General features: G+C 40.2%; 2 pseudogenes; both read left to right on the forward strand.

Moving 5' to 3' along the window:
* The first annotated feature begins 10581 nt into the window (after positions 1-10581).
* LOC102853564 lies at positions 10582-10844 on the forward strand (annotated as a pseudogene).
* A 2831-nt stretch (positions 10845-13675) lies between these two features.
* LOC102865764 lies at positions 13676-15090 on the forward strand (annotated as a pseudogene).
* The last annotated feature ends 5183 nt before the right edge of the window (positions 15091-20273 follow it).

Raw genomic sequence — 20273 nt, forward strand, 5'->3', positions numbered from 1 at the left:
GTTGCAACCTAGAAGACACAAATTTGACTAACAAGTTATAAGTACGAGTCCAAAAATTATGGAAAAGTAAAAGATTTGTCACTTTTCTTCTTTTCACTACTGTATAGTATTTCTCTATGTATCACAATAGATTTAGTCAATCCTTTGTTAATGTATAGTTTATTTTCCTCTATTACAAACATTGAATATATAAACCACTTTATGCCTGTAGACATTCCCTTTTTTTCCTCAGTTTATTTACAAAATTTGAATACATTTTTTATATGACACATTCTTTCAGTTTCTCTCACCCTCCCACCCATCACATTGTCCAACTCCATGATTAATACCCCTGGCCTGCCCCCCTTCACATCCTCATCCCTCTGCTTCCAACCTCTCCTACCCCTCTTGGATCCTTATACTCATTCTACAGTAATGGTTTTATACAGTATTTATCCTTGTTAGTTCACTCAGCATAATGCTCTCCAATTCCTCCCAAGTTAGGTCATAATTTACAAAAATCATTGCTCCTGTGTGCTGCATAGTATTCCATTGTGTGAATGTACAATAATTTCTCAATCCATTTGTTTGTAGTTGGACATTTGGGCTGTTTCCATGTTCTTGCAATGGTGAATTATTCTGCTATGAATATTGGTGTACAAATCTCAGTTTGTACCTCAGTTCTTGTTTTCTCAGTGTCTATTCCAAGTAGTGGAATAGCTGGATCATATGGAATTTCTATGTTCAACTTTTTGAGGAAGCGCCAAACTGCCTTCCAGAATGGTTGTACCATTTTACAGTCCTACCAACAATGTATAAGAATTCTCTTCTGGCCACATCTTCTCCAACATTTATTACTTGCTGCCCTATTAAACTTTGCCACTGTTACTGGAGTGACCTCATTGTGGTTTTGATTTGCATCTCTTATTGCCAGTGATTTGGAGCATTTCTTCATGTGTCTGTTTGCCATTCGAATATCTTCCTCTCTGATAACTGGAAGTGTATCTTTGGATAAATTCTTAGAGATTAAGAGTGTTGGTACTGCCAGTTCATCCTCCAGTAAAGCTATACTTTATTTTGGGAAAAGTATGAAACATAATATGTGAAAGATTAAAAGTGTGAGGAATCATTAGTAACCAAAATTATTGTAGTAGAGATAATAAAGTAATATGAGAGGATATGGCTAAGCTAAGAGCAAAGAGAACAGTCAAGTTTTGTGGTATGTATATACATAAAATTTGTTATTAAATTAATAAAAATCACTTTTATAATATTTTACAGTTAGTACTTTTCAATCTATATTTAAGCTTATTTAGACACAATGTGATGCTTTGTATATGAAAATTTCCTATTTTTTATGTGAAAATATTCTTGTTATTTTCATTTCAGATTTACATGTAGCTTGTGTTGATAAAACTGTTTTCATGCATAAATAGTTTTGATTTTAAATGTATCTTTCCCCTTCTTAGTCCTGGAAGAAAGCGGGACTTTTCCCCTGTTTCTTGGAGTCAATACTTTGAATCCATGGAAGATGTAGAAGTAGAGAATGAAACTGGCAAAGATATATCCTTTTGCAAAATGATTTCTTTCTTAATGAACATAACATTGTATTAGAAAACTGTAAAGTTTCTAGAATATTTTTTATTCATAATGTTTTTAATTTTTTTAAATTTCCCCCTAACAAAACATACGATATTACTTGTAATTCTTTGCCAATATTTTATTGTCTACAATTGCAATAGTATGTGAAAAGATTAAGAACTAAGTTGTTGATCTCTTAAGGGACAAAAGAAAGATTTCTACAGTCAAATGGATTTTTAGCTTCTAGAAACCATGGGACTGTGTCTTCATTAGGGCAAAAGGAATCAGTTAAAAACAGGTTTGGTGTCTTATAAATGGAACTGTTTAGGTTTACATATGAATTGGTGCTGCCTTGGTGTTCTAGTCAGTATGATTATGAATTAAGTAGTTGAAAACATGAGATATGTTATCTTTAACTATTCATACGCCTTTCGTGTTTACAAGAGTGGTTCAGAAGGTCCAGTCCTACTCCTCCTGCACGGTGGAGGCCATTCTGCCCTTTCCTGGGCTGTGTTCACAGTAAGTATGTTGTTGATAATAGAAGTTGATCTTAGCACAATCATAGTTTTTTTCTGAATGAACTTGATTAGTCTTACTGTTCTTGATCTGGTGACTTGATGTGAGACGGTCAAAGCATTGAGTGTATTTCCTGAATATTTGTCATAGTTGAGACAAGATCACCATTCATTTAACCAGAGGTTTTTAATGAGGTGATATTTGTTTATTAATTCTTTAATAAAAAAACAATTAAAATTCTTACCAAAAAGGAGAGAATTGTCACTTTTATATTGCTTAAAAATGAAACCCTATTTTGGCTCTGTCTTAATTTCTTGAATTACCCTAGTAGTTCATTTAACAATATTATCTTTGATAATTGAATGAGATTTACCATTACATTGTATCTTACTACTTTTTCCTTTTTCTACTTCTTCTAGGCAGCAATCATTAGTAGAGTTCAATGTAGAATAGTGGCTTTGGATCTTCGAAGTCATGGTGAGTAACTTACTGACATTACAAATTTCATTCTGGCCATAAAAGAGCCCAAGCTATTTCCTTTGAACATCTGAGGGAAATTCTAGCTTCTAGTTTTTAGAAAAGTCGTGTGTGTGTGTGTGTGTGTGTGTGTGTGTGTGTGTTTTGTTTAGTTAAAGAAGTGTCTCTTAAACCAAATTCTGATGCTAGTAATCTATAAGGAATGTAGATTAGTCTTCACTAGGTGGGAAGTATTCTCTTTTGTGATGGTTTCACAGTAAGCTATCAAGATATGTCTATAACAGAATTTCTTGCTAAGCCACCCATATAAAATTATGAAGTCTCCGTTTCATGATTCAAAAGTCTTTAAAACGAATTACTCTTGCTTTTATAATTCTGTCACTGGGAATTTTATTTCTAAAGTATTTTCTGTTTAGGTGAAACAAAGGTCAAGAATCCTGAAGACCTATCAGCAGAAACAATGGCAAAGTAAGTAACTTAATAATTGCATATATAATTGCCTGACTCTCATTTTATTGGAAATATTAATTACTGGACAAAAATTAGTACAGAGGACAGTTTTACTTTTGTTCTCTTTCATCTACTTTCAGTTTTTTCTTACTATCTTACTTGAAACAAATTTCCATCTTTTTATTATTATTGTGTGTGTGTGTGTGTGTGTGTGTGTGTGTGTGTGTGTACACCGTCAAATCAGATTTGACTGGCATAGGAGGAGATTGTTCCTCCTTCTCCAGCAAAGCGTCTGGTGGATTTGAACCACTCACCTCTGGATTGCAGTGCACCTTCTTGCCACTAGGCCACCAGAGCTCGCCAAATTTCCATCTTTTTTAATGTGTCCTATATGATGGTCATAACATAAACCATTTGAAAATTCTTCAAGGCAGTTTAATTTGTATAGTTTAGTGGATTTTCTTCTCTTGGTAGAGTTGAATAGAATATGCATTTATAAGTCTATGCCTAGAAAGCATACAAGAAGTCTTAGGCACACTATTCGAATCCACCAGATGCTCCACTAGAGAAGGAAGGACAGTCACCTCCTGTGCCAGTCAGATCCAATTTGACAGTACACAACAATGAAAAAAAAAGAGTATGTTCTAAAGGTTCTGTCGATATCCTTTGTGCAATTTCATAACAAGATGGGAACATGGTATTTTTTAAAAAATCACTAATTCCTTTGATCCTTAGAGTAAAAGAATATTGTGTATCACAGCCTATACAGTGGTTTTCCAACATGATTGCTTATCAGAGGAATCAGTCAATCACCTGACTACTTACAGATGATTTGGCCCTACCTTAGATCGACTGAATTATTACTCCTACTAGTAGCATCTGGTAAATTACATTTTGATAAAGCTCTGTAAAGGTATTTAATGTAGCTGTTTTAGTGATGGGTATTTGGGAGCCTGTGATCTATAACATGAATAAGAATCATCCAAGTATTCTGCTTTAATATATACTTTCTCAGGTATTCATTACATGGTCTCTCAGGTATTTGGCCAATTTAGACTCAAAGAATGTAGCTCTCTTTTACTATAGCAGCTTTAATCCAAGAGTAAGCTGTTTTTCTGTCAGAGCCTAAACTCATGGCCAAAATTTTATTATCATTATAGGTGCCATTTGTGTGCTTTCTATCTGCCAGACTTTATTAAGTATAAAGTAAGTATTTATTCAGCTTAAATAATTAACTTAATTTATCTAATTAAGTTATTTATTGCCATTAATTCACATTATTAATACTATAATGTAGATACTCTCTTTTTTTCAAAAGAGGAGGAAATTGGCTCAGATAGGCTTTGAATAATTTGTATGAGGTCACACTATTAATAGAGTAGAATTGTGATCATTCCACTATTAAAAAAGAAAAACAGATCTACTACTGTTGAGTTGATTCTGACTCATGAAGACCCTGTATTGGGATTTCAAGGCCAGAGATCTTTTTTGAGAAGAGTCTGCCCATTTTTCTCCTGTCATGTTCCTGGTGGATACAAACCATAGACTTTTAGGTTAGCACTGCAACATGCCACATGTAAAACACTGTCCTACCTGGGCTCCTGATTCAACTATAATGTTTGTCAAACAGAAAAAAGAAGTAACTCACAGTATCTGGTGTGAGTACTAGTTCTCTCAATGAAGATATACCTGAGAGACCATGAAAAGGGACCCAAAAATCTACTCCCTCAATTGGTTTTAGTCTCTACTGCTTTTTTTGTAATGTGAGCAATAAAATCTGAAAAAGGCATTCATGTTTGTCATATTGTAGTAAGCTATGTGATTTTTAAGGATTTAAAGGTTTTCTTTATTGTTAACATAAAATGTGAAATGTATTATCAGAATGATCAGGCATCCAGAGCAGTGGATAATGGTGTATTGGTTGATACTCTATAGAGGACAAAATTGAGGAATTAGAGACTTTAAAGAAGTATTGAATAATAATAATAAGTGCTTCTGTCTTGAGCCTGCTCAGGAGAAAGAAACCACACAATAATTAGAACAAGAAATATTTAATATAAAGCAGAGTTAACTCTAATGGCATTGTAGTAATGAAGGGTTCGTCAGTAGGTAAAAGAACTCTAAAAAGCTATAAGGACATCATAGTCAGTTGTTATAGTCCACAAAGCCACCACTTATCTATCGGTTTATCATACCGTAATGACTTCCATATTGCTGTGACTCTGAAAGCAGTACTACTAGTATTTCAAATTTTAGCAGAGTGACCCAGCAGGCTTCAGCAAAGTTTCCATACTAAGAGTAGGAAGCAGGACTAGCCATCCACTTTTGAAATAGCGGACCCATGAAACACTTAAGAAGAACAGAACATTATCTCATTTCATGCCAGAAGACGAGACGCTCAGGTTAGAAGACCCTCAAAATACGATAAAATGGTGCCTCCTCTCAGTAGATCTATCTTAATGACAGGATGGAATAAAGCTTCAGTCCTAAAAGACGATTAAAGGATCTTTATTAGCTAATGTGGCATGATTCAATATGAGGAGAAACATTGCTGCAAAATAGCCATTAATAATGGAAACATGGAATGTACTAGGAAAATGTGAAGTTGTCAAAAATGAAATTAAACATATAAAGATCAGTTTCCTAGGCATTAATGAGCTGAAATGGATTATTAATGACTATTTTGAATCAGAAAATCATATGACCTACTATTGCAGCAATGACAAATTAGAGAAGGTTATTGTCAAATTCATCATCAAAAATATTTTAAGGTCTATCCTGAAGTAAAATGCTGTTCATAGTAGGATAATATGTATATGCATAAAAAGAAGGCCTATTAATATAACTTACTCAAATTTACATGCTGAGCTCTAAAGTCAAAGTTGAAGAACTGAGGAGTTCTACCAACTTCTGAGTCTGAAAATACTGAAACATGGTATCACTCATTAACAGTAATTGATGATTAGAATGCAAAAATTGGAAACAAAGATTATTATTATTACATGTCAGCAAGTCAGATATGACTCATAGCAATCCCATGAACAACACCTCTGAACCTTGCCCTATCCAGAGCCAACCTCACTGTTTCTAAGACACCTGACCCCATTGCTATAGTCACTGTCAGTCCATCTCATTGAGGAAGGAGGGTCTTCCTCTCCTTTCTCTGACCCTTTACCCTTCCAAGCATGATATTCTCATCCAAGGACTGGCCCCTCCTGACATCATGCCTAAAAGTATGTGAGACAGTTTCAAAATCTTTGCCTCAAAGGAGCAACCTGGTTTCACCCTCTCCAGGTCAGACCTGTTTATTCTCTTGGCAGTTCATATTATGTTCAACACTCCACTCCAGCACCACAACTCAAAGGCATGGATTTTTCTCTCCTGTCTTCCTCAGTCATTATCTAGTTCTCAGAAGCATAGCAAGTGATTGGGAATATCATGAACTAGATCAGGCACACTTTAGTTCCTAGACTGACATAATCATTGCTTTCTGGCTCTCTGGAAAGCTTTCTGACAGATTTTCCCCAATACCACTTGTCTTTTGATTTTGTGACTGTTGGTGCCAGAAGTGTTGATTGCGTATCCAAGTAAGATAAAAATCTTTTAACAGCTTCAATCTTTTCTTCATCTATCTTGTTGCTGTTTATTGTTGTGATGGTGAAGATTTTTGTTTTCTTACTCTTGAGATGAAGTTCATATTGAAAGCTGCAGCCCTTGATCTTTTGCAGCAAACACTTCAAGTTCTCCTCTGTTTCAGTAAGCAAGGTTGTGTCATCTGCATCAACAAGCAAGTTTGTATCATCTGCATGATGCGGGTTGTTGATGAATCTTCCTCCAATCCTGATGTCACATTCTTCTTCTTAAAGACCAGCTTCTCAAATGATCGGTTCAGCATATAGATTGAAAAGGTGTGGATACAGGATATATCACTAACATGCTCCTTTCTTAATTTTGCACCATGCAGTGTTCCCTTGCACTGCTTGAACTTCTTAATGTCTAGGTATAGATTTCACATGAATACAAACAAGTATTCTGGTTCCCCATTCTTCTCTATGTCAGCCACGATTTGTTGTGATCCACCCAGCCAAATGCCTTTTCATAAACAGACATCCTTCTGGTCCTTGGCTTTTAGCCAAGATCCATCTGACCTCAGCAGTGATATTCCTAGTGCTAAGGTTAAGGGCAATAGTCTTCAATATAGATTGAAGCTAAACATCAGGAAGACAAAAATTCTCACTACTGGGCCAGTTGACACCTTTATGATGTATGGAGAAGAGATTGAGGTTGTTAACAATTTCATCTTGCTCAGCGTGACAATCAACACTCTTAGCAACAGCAGTCAGGAAATCAAAAGACGAATTACATTAGGGAAACCTGCTATCAGGGACCTCTCCAGAGTGCTGAGGAGTATTGCTGTCAGTCTAAAGGCCAATGTGTGCCTGATGCAGACCATGGTCTTCACAATTACACGCTATGCTAATGACTAAGGATGACAGAAGACTAGATGCCTTTGAGTTGTGGTGCTAGAAAAGAGTATTAAACATACCATGCACAGCCAGAAAAAAACCTAGGTTGTCTTAGAGAGGGTGAAACCAAATTTCTCCTTGGAGGCAAGGATTTTGAAGGTCTATCACACATACTTTGAGCACACGGCCAGGAGGGACCAGTCCTTAGAGAAGGACATCTTGCTCAGAGGGTGGAGGAGATAGTGCAGGAGAGGAAGACCCCAGATGAGATGCATTGGCATGATAATTGGAGCAAAGGGATTAGGTGTGTTGGAGTCAGTGAGACTGACTCAGGATAGGGCAGGATGCAGAGCTCCTTTACATAGTGTTGCTATGAGTCGCAGGCAACTCAGAGGCATGTAACAACAACAACAACATAATCTCTTCTAGGGAGCTCTAGTGACCTAGTGGCAAGAAGCTGGACTGCAATTCCAAAGGCACACGGGTTGAATCTACCAGCTGCTCCTTGGGATAAAAATGGGCTGTCTCCTAACATGCGATAAACTGCCTCTGAAAATCTGACAGAGGATCAGCTACGGGTCGGTTCCAACTCAGTGGTACACAACAACAATAACAATAGCCTCTTCTAATCCCAACTTGTATTTCTGGCACTTCTCTGTTTATGGTACCTTTTCAACCTGTATGCAGAACAGATTATCCAGGAGGCTGGGCTCTATGAGGAGAAATGTGGGGTCAAGATTGGTGGAAGAACTATCAACAATCTGTGTTACGCAGATGACACAACCCTGCTTGCTGAAACTGAGGAGGACATGAAGCGTTTGCTGCAGAGGGTCAAGGACTGCAGCCTCCAATATGGATTGAGGCTCAATGTCAAGAAGACAAAGATTCTCACCACTGGACCAGTTGGCAGCATCAGGATGGATGGTGAAGAGACTGAGATTGTTCACAGCTTTAGTTTGCTTGGCTCTACAGTCAACACTCTTGGCACCAGTAGCCAGGAAATTAAAAGGTGTATTGCCATGGGCAAGTCTGCTGTTAGGGACCTCTCCAAAGTACTGAAGAGCAATGGTGTCTCTCTGGAGACTAAGGTGTGTCTGATACAGGCCATGGTCTTTGCTATCACCTGTTATGCATCAGAGAGTTGGACAATGACTAGGGAGGATAGAAGGAGAATTGATGCCTTTGAGCTGTGGTGCTGGAGAAGAATATTGAGGGTACCATGGACTGCTAGGAAAACAAGCAGATTCATCCTGGAAAGGGTTAAACCAGGCGGTTCCTTGGAGGCAAGGATTCTGAGGCTCCGTCTAACATACTTTGGACATGTTGTAAGGAGGGACCAGTCCTTGGAAAGGGATATCATGCTTAGTAGGATGAAGGAACAGCGCAGGAGGGGAAGGCCCTCTGGGAGGTGGATTGATTCAGTAACTGGGGTAATTGGGATGGGTGTATCGGAGACAGTGCAATTGGCACAGGACAGAGCAGAGTTTAGGGCTGTTGTACATAGGGTCGCTACGAGTCACAAGCGACTTGACGGCACATAACAGCAACAACAACTCTGTTTATGTGCTTATTTAAATTATTTTGGATACTCTTAAGCAAGATTAACAGGCTTTGTAAAACCCTGTAAAGAATAGAACACACTTAGACTGTAAGATAAGATAGAGCACTGGAGTCTGGGCTCTCATACTGGAAGTCACAAAAAATAAGGAGGAATAGTTGGAAACATCTACTGATAATTGGAACATGGAATGTACAAATTCTGGATGCAGGAAAATGGGACATTGTTTAAAAAAGAAATGGAAAACATAAATTTTGACATATCCAGGAGGCTGGACTCTATGAGGTGAAATGTAGCATCAGCATTGGAGGAAGAATCATTCAATCTGCGTTATGCAAATGACACAACCCTGCTTGCTGAAACTGAGGAGGACCTATAGCATTTGCTGTGGAAGGTCAGGGACTGCAGTCTTCAGTATGGATTGAGACTTAGTACCAAGAAAACAAAGATTCTCAGCACTGGGCCGATTGGCAGCGTCATAATGGATGGTGAAGAGATTGAGATTGTTCACAATTTTGGATCCACAGTCAACACTCTTGGCACCAGGAGCCAGGAAATTAAAAGACGTGTTGCGATAAAAAAGTCTGCGGTTAGAGACTTCTCTAAAGTGCTGACGTGCAAAGATGTCAGTCTGGAAACTAAGGTGTACCCGACACATGCCATGGTCTTTGCAGTCACTTGCTATGCATCAGAGAGCTGGACAATGACTAGGGATGATAGAGGGAGAATTGATGCCTTTGAGCTGTGGTATTGGAGAAGAGTACTGAATATACCATGGACTGCTAGGAAAATGAACAGGTTTGCCTTAGAGAAGGTGAAGCCTGGCTTCTCCTTGGAGGCAAGGATTCTGAAGGTTCGTCTGACATACTTTGGACATGTTGCAAGGGGGGACCAGTCCTTGGAGAGGGATGTCATGCTTGGGAGAGTGGAGGGACAGTGCAGGAGAGGAAGACCCTCGAGATGGATTGATTCAATGACTGGGGTCATGGGAGTAGGTGTTTCGGAGATGGAGAGATAGGCACAGGATAGGGTAGAGTTTAGGACTGTTGTAAATAGGGTCACTGTGAGTTGCAGGCAACTCGACGGCACATAACAACAACAGGAGGCATTATTAGTGAGCTGAGATGGCTTGCCACTAGACACATTAAATCAGCCAATCACGTGATGTACTATTCCAGGAATAAAAAAGTGAAGAAAAATGGGGTTGCATTCATAGTAATAAAAACCTTTTCTAGATCCCTCCTGAAGCACAGTGTTGTGAGTGACAGGACACTGTCCATGTTTGTACAGAGAAGACCTGTTAATACCTTTATCATTCAGTAGCTAAAGCCAAAGAGGAGGAAACAGAAAATTTCTACCAACTTTTGTAGTCTGAAATCAATTGACTTGCAACCAAGATTCATTACTTACTATTGTGACTGGAATGCAAGAGTTAGGAACAAGGATTCTCATGACAGGCAGCACCAGCCCTGGCAACTGTCATGTTCTCTGCACTCCCAAACCCAGGCACCACTATTTTCTCCAGCTGTGAGTGTCCACTCCCCTTCCACCAGTATGGCCACGTCCTCCCAGTACCACCAGCTGCTGAGTGACTACAGGCCACCATCCCTCAGGTACACCCAGGCCACTGGGAACAGCAATGTGCCACAGAGCAAGTACTCAGAGCTTCTGGCCATCATTGAGGAACTGGGCAAGGAGATCAGGCCCACCTACGCGGGAAGCAAGAGCACCATGGAGCTGCTGAAGCGAGGCATCATTCACATCAGAGGTCTGGTCCGGAGTGCTTGGCCAAGACTGAACACAATGCCAGATCATAGCGCCTTGCTGACCTTTGGGATTTTCCATCTCTTCCCAGGATGAGAAGGGCCCACTCATCTCCCCTATTTTCTTTGTTTTCAAAGTGGTAACTTTTCCTTTTTCTTTTTTCTCTTTCCCATTTCCCTTCTCTAGTTCATGGGCTGTGAACCTCCTGTCTCTAAGGGTGGGAGAGTTTGAGTTTGGATAGGATCTGCATTTTTAATAGATAGGCACTCCTCAGGTTTGGATCTCCTCAAGTCTTGATTTACAAACAGCGAGGAAAGTTACCAGTTTTGTTGCAAACTGTAGATCCCGTGTGTCTCATCTACCTCTTCTCGCTCGCTTACATTAATGTCACCGAGACTGTTCTTGCATCCCCTCACCCCATCAGCTAATAGCAACTTTCAAGATCTTGTTTTTTTTCATGAATACTGACAGCAAGCTTTCTTAGTATCTGACCCCTTCTTTGGCCAGGCGTAGATTCTGCTCAACAAAACTCTTGCTTAAGTATTTGCATTATTTAGAGTGCTTTAAAGTAAAAAAAAAAAAAAAAAAAAAAAATAATTATATATATATATATATATAAATAATGCACAAGTTATAAATAAAAGAACATCAGAGCAAATGCATCAAAGGCTCCCCCCCACCCTGCAAAAATTTTCATGCAAAGATGGTCTTGGAAATTTCAGTTGTGCGTTAATGTTGATCACACACCATCGGGGGAAGAAAACAACCCACAGTGTTGGCATCTTTGTATGTATTTATTACTTGAGGTAATAAAGCTTATTTTCATTAAAAAAAAACCAACACATTTAGGAACAAGGAAGAAGGACCAGTAGTCAGAAAACACAGGCTTGGTGACAGAAATGAGGTAGGAGATAAAATGATAGAATTTTGTACAATTTATCCATTGAAAATACCTTTTATAAAAAACACAAATGACTACTGTACACAAAGACCTCATTTGATGGATTACACAGGAATCAGAGTGATTACTTCCGTGGGAAGAATTGTTAGGGGGATCTTTTCCCGGTTTATAAGCATGATGATTGGGTGTTCATACTTCCTTATGACATGTGCCACCCTTTAAACCTTGTTATGACATAGGCATGCTACCCACTGACGTGAAAAAAAAAACCAACAAAAAGAAGAATTGTTAGGGAAGCTCAATATCAGCTGTGAAAACCAGGCCAGGTGCTGATGTAGAACTCAACTACTCATGTGCAAGTTCAAATTGAAACTAAATAAAATGAAAATAAATCCATAAGAACCAAAATATGACTATGAGTCCATCCTGCCTAATCTTAAAAATTGTCTCAAGAAGAGGTTTGAAGCATTGAACTCAAGGCCCTAGAATTGATAGAATACCAGTTGACATATTTCAACAAGCAGATGTAGCCCTGGATGTGCTCACCAGATTGTGCTTAGAAATCTAGAAGACAGCTACCTGGCCAACTCACTGGAAGAGATCCTGTTTATTCTTATTCTCAAAAAAGATGATCCAACAGAATGTTGAAATTACTAAAAAGAAGGATTGTTGTTGTTGTTGTTATGTGCCGTCAAGTTGTTTGCAACTCACAGCAACCCTATGTACAACAGCCCTAAACCCTGCTCTATCCTGTGCCAATCGCATTGCCTCTGACACACCCATCCCGATTACCCCAGTCACTGAATCAATCCACCTCAGAGGGTCTTTCCCCTCCTGCACTGTCCCCTCTACTCTACCCATCATGACATCCCTCTCCAAAGACCTGTCTTTCCTTGCAACATGTCCAAAGAATGTCAGACGAAGCCCCAGAATCTTTGCCTCCAAGGAGTAGCCTGGTTTAACCCTCTCTAGGAGGAATCTGTTTGTTTTCTTGGCAGTCCATGGTACATTCAATACTTCTCCAGCACCACAGCTCAAAGGTGTCAATTCTCCTTCTGTCCTCCCTAGTCATTGTCCAGCTCTCTGATGCATAACAAGTGATTGCAAAGACCATGGCCTATATCAGGCGCACCTTTGTCTCCAAAGAGACACTGTTGTTCTTGAGTACTTTAGAGAGGTCCCTAACAGCAGACTTTCCCATCGCAATACGTTTTTTTATTTCCTGGCTGCTGATGCTAAGAGTGTTGACTGGAGCCGAGCAAACTGAAGCTGTGAACAATCTCAGGCTCTTCGCCATCCATCCTGATCCTACCAATTGGTCCAGTGGTGAGAATCTTTGTCTTCTTGACATTGAGCCTCAGTCCATACTGAAGGATTAGTAATAAAAAAAAAATAAGATCTTGATGACAGAAATGAGACTGGAGATCACATGATAGACTTTTACATGGTTGATGTTTTATTAATTGAAAATAACTTTTTAAAAAAATATAATTTTATCTGCCTCCTTAGCACAATAGTCAGCGTGTCAGTCTCATAACAAGAGTATTTGTGGCTATGCAGGTGGAATTTGCCAGATGGGATGCACCGGAATCAAGTCAAATGTATCTGTGGAAAAATTCTATGGAAAAGCTCATTATCATCACTGAGAATAAAGCCAGGGGCCACTTGTGGAACAGATTTGCTTAAACGCAAGTTCAAATTGAAGCTGAAGAAAAATTTTAAAAGTCCACAAGGACCAAAATACATTAGAAACAATCTTAAAAACAAATTTGATACATTGAGTGCGATTGACCAGAGACCAGGTGAGTTGTGGGGTGACTTTAAGAACATCACATATGACTGGCGGGGCGCTAGGGAGGCGAAGGGAGAGTCTTTTCAGCACTGGGGACTGGTGCTGAGGAGGAGGCGGTGGCTCCGGGGGCGTTTGAGCAGGCTCACCGGGGAGCCCGCGGGCCAACGCAGATTCCAGCCTTCCTAGCCGCCATGGAGGACGGTGTCTATGTTAGGGCTCGTGGACCCCAGCCCCCGACTGCACTCTGAATCCCGGAGCACAAACCCCCTCGCCTGTGATGGAGCCATGCAACCCAGATCTTGACCCCCTCCCAAAACCCCCAGACCTGACGCCCGAGGAGCGCATGGAACTGGAGAACATCCGGTGGTGCAAGCAGAAGCTGCTGGTGGAGATCTAGCACCTGCAGGAAGAACTGAGTGAAGCCATGAGTGAGGTCGAGGGTCTGGAGGCCAATGAGGGCAGTAAGACCTTGCAGAGGAACCGGAAGATGGCCATGGGTAGAAACAAGTTCAACATGGATCCGAAGAAGGGGATCCAGTTCTTGGTGGAGAATGAACTGTTGCAGAACACCCCCGAGGAGATCGCCCGCTTCCTGTACAAAGGCGAGGAGCTGAACAAGACAGCCATCGGGGACTACTTGGGGGAGAGGGAAGAGCTGAACCTCTTAGTGCTCCATGCCTTCGCGGATCTGCACGAGTTCACAGACCTCAACCTGGTCCAGGCGCTCAGGCAATTTCTATGGAGCTTCCGCCTCCCCGGAGAGGCCCAGAAAATTGATTGGATGATGGAGGCCTTTGCCCAGCGATACTGCCTGTGCAACCCTGGGGTTTTCCAGTCCACAGACAAGTGCTACGTCCTGTCTGCTGTGACCATGCTGAACACCAGCCTGCACAATCCCAACGTCCGCGACAAGCTGGGCCTCGAGCGCTTCGTGGCCATGAACTGGGGCATCAGCGAGGGCAGGGACCTGCCGGAGGAGCTGCTCAGGAACCTCTACGACAGCATCCGGAGCGAGCCGTTCAAGATCCCAGAGGACGACGGGAATGACCTGACCCACACCTTCAACCCAGACCGCGAGGCCTGGCTCAAGCTGGGAGGGGACCGGGTGAAGACATGGAAGCGGCGCTGGTTCATTCTTACTGACAATTGCCTCTACTACTTTGAGTACACGACAGACAAAGAGCCCCGTGGAATCATCCCCCTGCAGAACCTGAGCATCCATGAGGTGGACGACCCCCGGAAGCCCAACTGCTTTGAGCTGTACATTCCCAACAACAGGGGCAGCTCATCAAAGCCTGCAAGACGGAGGCCGACGGCTGCGTGGTGGAGGGCAACCACATGGTCTACCGGATCTCGGCCCCCACGCAGGAGAAGAAGGACGAGTGGATCAAGTCCATCCAGGCGGCTGTGAGCATGGACCCCTTCTACGAGATGCTGGCAGCGCATTTCCGTCAAGAAGAAGCAGGAGCAGCCCAGACCCCTCCCCAAGGCCGTTATTTATTTCAGAGCTACCCGCCTGGGTGGCCGAACCACTGGGCCTGCGGATCCTGGTTCCCCCTTTGGAAAATGCACCACCTCCAGCTCCTCCCTCGTTATTTATAATTAACACACTGTTGGTAATCTTGTTAATTATTTAACCACTCTAAAAAAAAAAAAGAACATCACACATAAGAAAAGCAAAAAGTAATTCAAAAGACAGCAAAACAATACCAAAAATGAACGTCACAAGAGACTCTGAAACTTGCTCTAGAATGTAGTAAAACTTGAAGAAATTATGAAATTAGAGTTAATTTTTATAATGAAATTAAAAAACTGGAGGTAAAAAAAATAAAAAGATGGAAAATGCTTAGCATATTTCCAGCTGCAAAACTGATGAAAAATTGCAGGCTTTTCTTTGTAATGCTGAAGAATTCTATAGACAAAATAATCAAATGCATAGGAAGCATCAGAAGAAAACAGAAGGACTACACAGAGTCACTGTATGAAAAAGAATTGGTTGATGCCCAGTCATTTCAGAAGGCAGCATATGGTCAAGAACTTTGATAGAAACTTAGTAATATTTTTATGACACAATAAGAGTAACTCTTTTGGCACAGTTATATAATTGGTCAATATTTCCTTAGTTTTGGATCTCTGGAATACTCACATAGGCCCATCCAAACATTGTCGTTAATGGATTACTTTAGGTGATATGTTATGAGAAAGATGATGTTCCAGCATTAATAGGCATGGGATAAATATTACTTTTCTTCCTTTGATATTGTTTTATCTTCCACAGAGAATATTGTGTTAATATCAAAGCAACATTGGTGCATATAAACTTGGGCTTGTCTAAACAGTGCTATTTCTTCAGATGACTGATTGAGCTGCTTTACTGTTTTAGGCTTAAATTTAACTTAAAAGGAATAATAAACAATTATTTTTATCAACGCAACCAGTTTGCCTCCATATCTCCTGTTCACTTTTAACTGCAGATACTTTAGCTCCCCTGTTTATACCGGAAATTGTCTAAGATTTTCCACGTTCATTTCCTCATTTAATCCTCAAACAATCCAGAGTAGTGACATTCTTATCTTCATTTTATAGATGAATTATGCAATATCTCAGTGCTTGAGAGATTAAATAATCAAACCTAGTTTACCTAGTAATACATAAACTGGAGTTAGACTCATCCTGTTATTCCAAACTTCACTGTATTATAATGCTTAATCATTCATCAATCAAAGGCTTTTTTTTTAATTAAAAATATCCCATGGACTGCCAAAAAAACCAGACAAGTCTGCCTTAGACATGCAGTCACGGTGCTCCTTAGAGGCAAGGATTATGAAACTTTTTCTCCCATACTTAGGACATCTCGTCAGGAGGTATCAGTCCTTGGAAAAAGATATGCTAGGAATGGAAGAGGGTCAGAGAAAGAGAAGCAGCTGCTCAGCAAGATGAATTGAAACTGACTGTAGCAGTGATCTCCAAGCATATCAGAGATTGCGAGGATGGTGTAGGATAGGGCCAGGTTTAGATCTTTTGTTCGTGGGTCACTTGGTCATGAGTAGCAGTGAGCCAGGTGGCACCTAACAACAACAATGATGTAATGTTTTCCTCGTTTATAAGTGGGGAAACCGAGGCACAGAGAATCTAAGTGATTTGACCACTTTCAAATTTGGGTTCAAAAGGAGGGTTTATGTAACTGGATGAGGTCTTTGAACCTGTGCATCTGAGTTCATTCATGGCTGATGAAGTGAAGCTAGAATGGACATAAATTAGTGAAATGCGCATGAACCAGACTGGGGAAAATTATGTGTCAACACGCTGCCACAGACATAGCAAACAAGGTCATCATGATAATTGTTTAGCCACCAAATTTCTTAATTACCAGAGTCAGGACCAGTGGAACTCCCTCAAAGTTTGTATATGTGTCGCTTTCTATAATCTTGGCAATAATCCATTGTCCTGCTTCAGATTACTGAAAGGGTTCACTATGCATATCTGAAGTGGTTCATTGTAGTGCTCTGATTTATAATTTTCTGTTCAGGTTATTTTGCTTCATTCAATCTTAAAAATTCAATTCTGTTCTGATTTTACATTTTCAGCTATGACTGAAGTGGTTCACATTAATTCAGAGTTCTGAGTTGAACACAATATGTCTTTGGGTAAAAGCGTGGCACAAGTAAAAACTGGAAAATTTGGGTTCTTGATCTTTAGTCAAGAACCATTTCCTGACCAGTTTATTAGGAATATAAGATATGTGCCTATCTTTATGTATACTAGATAGTATATTAGGAAGTTTACATAGGTGTATTTATAGGATGTCCCATTATATCTTTCCAGGCTCCTAAGGTTGCATTAGTTCCCCAAAGGGAAAGGAAGAATATTTTCAGTTTTGTTTGTTTCTCTTCGCAGAGATGTCGGCAATGTGGTTGAAGCCATGTATGGTGATCTCCCTCCTCCAATTATGCTAATTGGCCATAGCATGGGTGGTGCTATTGCAGTCCATACAGCATCATCCAACCTGGTGCCAAGTCTTCTAGGTCTGTGTATGATTGATGTTGTAGAAGGTAAGTTTTCTTAGTACTAACCAAATCAGAATCCTTGACATCATGGTAGATTATTATTCAATTTATTTAGGATTCATGAATCTTCAAGCATGTCCTTTTGCCTTTTGGTTCTTTTATTTATACAATATAATCAGCATTTTTCTATACCAGGAGAAGCTTCATAAATCTGTTTTTTAATGGTTAATGCTATGGGAAGAATATTAAATAATCCAGGAAGCATTAAAGAAGACTAAAGGAGTATACAGAGTCACTGTATCACAAAGAATTGGCTGACACAGAAGAATTTTATGAAATAATGTGTGATCAAGAGCCTGTAATGATGGAGAAAGTTCAAACTTCTCTGAAAGAATTGGCAAAAATAAAACCCCAGGAATTGATGGCATACCAATTGACATATTTCAACAAACAGATGCTGCCCTGCATGCAGTCACCAAGTTGTGCCAAGAAATTTGGAGGACAACCACCTGGCCACCTGACTGAAAGAGATTCATATTTTTTCCCCATTCCAAAAATAGGTGACCCTACATAATGTAGAAGTTATCAGACGGTATCATTAATAATACATGCAAGCAAAATCCTTCTGAAGATTATCCAAAAATGACTGGAACAGCAAGCACATCAACAGAGAACTTCCAGAATTGCAGGCTGGGTTTAGAAGAGGCCATGGCATTAGAGATATTATAGTCAATGGTAGATGGATCTTAGCTAAAAGCAGAGAGTACCAAAGGAATGTCTATCTGTGTTTCATTGACCATACAAAGGCATTTGACTGTGTGGAACACTAGAAACAGTGGCTTACTCTGAGAAGAATGGGAATCCCAGAACACTTGATTATGCTTATGTGAAGCCTATACTTGGAACAGGAGGCAGTTGTCAGAACAGAGCAAGGAAACACTGCATGGTTCAAAATCAGGAAAGGTGTATGCCAGAGATACATCCTATCTTAATACCTTTTCAATCTATATGTGGAACAGATCAACCAAGAGACTGAGGAGGAATATGGCATCAGGATTGGAGGAAGACTCAGCATTCACCTATGTTATGCAGATGGCTTGCCGAAACTGAGGCGGACTTGAGGCATTTGATGCAGAAGATCAGGTACTGCAGCCTTCAATATGGATCGAAGCTCAACATCAAGAAAACAAAAATTGTCACCAGTGGGCCTTTTGGCAGAACCACAATAGACAGTAAAGAGATTGAGATTGTTAACAGCTTCAGTTTACTTGGCTCCACAATCCACACTCTTGGTACCAGCAGCCAGGAAGTCAAAAAACTAATTGTATTGGGAAAATCTGCTGTCAGAGACCTCTCCAGAGTACTGAAGAGCAGTGATGTCAGATGGGAGACTAAAGTGTGCCTGATCCAGGCCATAGTCTTCACAATTACTTACTATGTGTCAGAAAGCTGGGCAATGACTAGGGATGATGGAGAATTGATGCCTTTGAGTTGTGGTGCTGGAGAAAGAGTATTGAACTGCTAGGTTTGTCTTGAAGAGGGTGAAACCAGGCTGCTCCTTGGAGGCAAGGATTCTGAAGCTTCATCTGACATATTTTGGGCATGTTGCAAGGAGGGACCAGTCCTTGGAGAGGGATGTCATGCTTGGGAAGAAGGAAGGACAGGGCAAGAGAGGAAGACCCTTGTTGAGATGGATTGACTCAGTGACTGAGGTAATGGGGGTGAGTGTGTCAGAGACAGTGAGGCTGGCACAGGATAGAGCAGGGTTCAGAGCTATTGTACATATGGTTGTTAAGAGTTACAAGCGACTCAACAGCACTGAATAACAATGTCCCTTAATTTTGTTGAGCCATTGTAGTTGCATTAATTATAATACTCAGATTGTGCACCCATTCTTACCTTCTTTTTCCAAGTTGTACCTAATCCATTAACATAAACTCACTGCCCTCTAAATTTCTTATCTAATCTTCAGATTTCTACTGTCCATTTGATACCAGTAATTTAATTAGCCTAAATGTTAAAAGAGCACAGTGTTCAAGGAAGACTTTTAAAAAAAATCTGTTTAGAGTGAAAGTTTACAAATTACATTTGTTTTTCAGATAATCACTCATAGGCATTAATTACCATTGCTTGTTGCAACTAACTTTTTACAGTGTTTAAGCAAACTAACTGCATATTGCTTTTTCCCTCCACCCAGCTTCTCAGAGTAGCCTCCCTTCATTTCTTCCCCCTCAATTAATTTGTAATGTATATCCTGTTCCATATACTTAATGTACATGTAATGCCTGGTCATTTGTTCTTTTCAGATTGGCTTTCCCTCCTTCTATTCCAATATAATAATTACCTCTCCATTCTACTCTCCCTGCCACCACCTTTCCCCCTCTTCCTGTAACTATCCTATTTTTCTAATAATGATCTTATAAAAATTCTCTTTTTTACAAGAGTTGCAATACTCAAGGATGCTTTGGTGTTGCGCGCCTTGCCTGTCCAGCAGGAATAAGGACACAACACCACAAGCGATTCCTTCTCACGGCGGTTTACTCAGGAATTTGTTACAGCTAAGTGAAAGAACATGAAGTGCGCCGGACCCTCCCAGGATGCGGCTTATATCTCTCTCTTGGTACTCCGCCCATCAGTCTCACGTATCATCCCTCCATAGAACCACCAATCCCACGTGAGATCAAGCCATCGACCAATGAGAACACAGTGCCCAAATAAGGTCTTATTTATGATTTTGGCAAACAAAGAGAAGCAGGAAATCAGCGCCATCTTGTAATGGCGA

The sequence above is a fragment of the Elephantulus edwardii genome, unplaced genomic scaffold, assembly GCF_000299155.1.
Source record: "Elephantulus edwardii isolate Elephantulus edwardi_28Jun2011 unplaced genomic scaffold, EleEdw1.0 scaffold00044, whole genome shotgun sequence".
Classification (NCBI taxonomy): Eukaryota; Metazoa; Chordata; class Mammalia; order Macroscelidea; family Macroscelididae; genus Elephantulus; species Elephantulus edwardii.